This window comes from Jatropha curcas, chromosome 1 (genome assembly GCF_041381405.1).
Source record: "Jatropha curcas cultivar XTBG-Jc1 chromosome 1, XTBG_Jcur_1.0, whole genome shotgun sequence".
NCBI lineage: Eukaryota > Viridiplantae > Streptophyta > Magnoliopsida > Malpighiales > Euphorbiaceae > Jatropha > Jatropha curcas.
Window position 1 is genome coordinate 278,779 of NC_143151.1, and position 712 is coordinate 279,490.

The following is a 712-nucleotide window of genomic DNA, read 5'->3' on the forward strand; positions in this document are numbered from 1 at the left end:
CTACCAGAGCTTTCAAGCCAGAATAGAACTTCGAGGCCTTTTTTGAGTGGAGCAATCGCAGTTTCTCGAGAAGCAGCTGGACCTGGTTTTCTTGAACAGCAGAGAAAAGCATTGGAATGCTTTTTGAATATGAGAGAAAAGTTATACAACGAGCCGATGCCTTTGGCAATATTGAGCACATTATGCATGCAATTATTCTGCATACAGATAATTTGCTTGAGAAAATAGTTCTTGAACATTTTGTGTCTTGGTTGGCAGAATCTAGAGAGAGTATACCTATTTCTACCACCATTGAAGAAGCTGCTCAAGCTCGGAAAACATCTCTTTCCGAGAAAGCCACAGATCTCGACGCAAGGTTGTCTCATAAAAAGAAAACACTAAGTTCCTTGGATGCTGAATTCTCAAGGCTGTTAGATGAAGAAGAAAAATTAGAGGCTGAAATTCGACGCTTAATTACCCAGAAGGAGGAGCTTCTTGTTCATAAGAAATCAGTTGCAGGACAGCTGGAAAAGGTCAATCAAGAAACAGCTGAAGATTTGGAAGAATTGCAAAGTCTGAAAGAGGAAATGAAGCAGGCCAACACTGAATGGCTTGGAGCAAAAGAAAAACTGGAGCTAGTTAACGTCCATTGGAAACTCTTGAAGGGGAACCTGAAGAAAAAGGTTTAGATTCCTGAGGACATAGCTTCAGTGTATGCAGTCTTTTTTCTTAT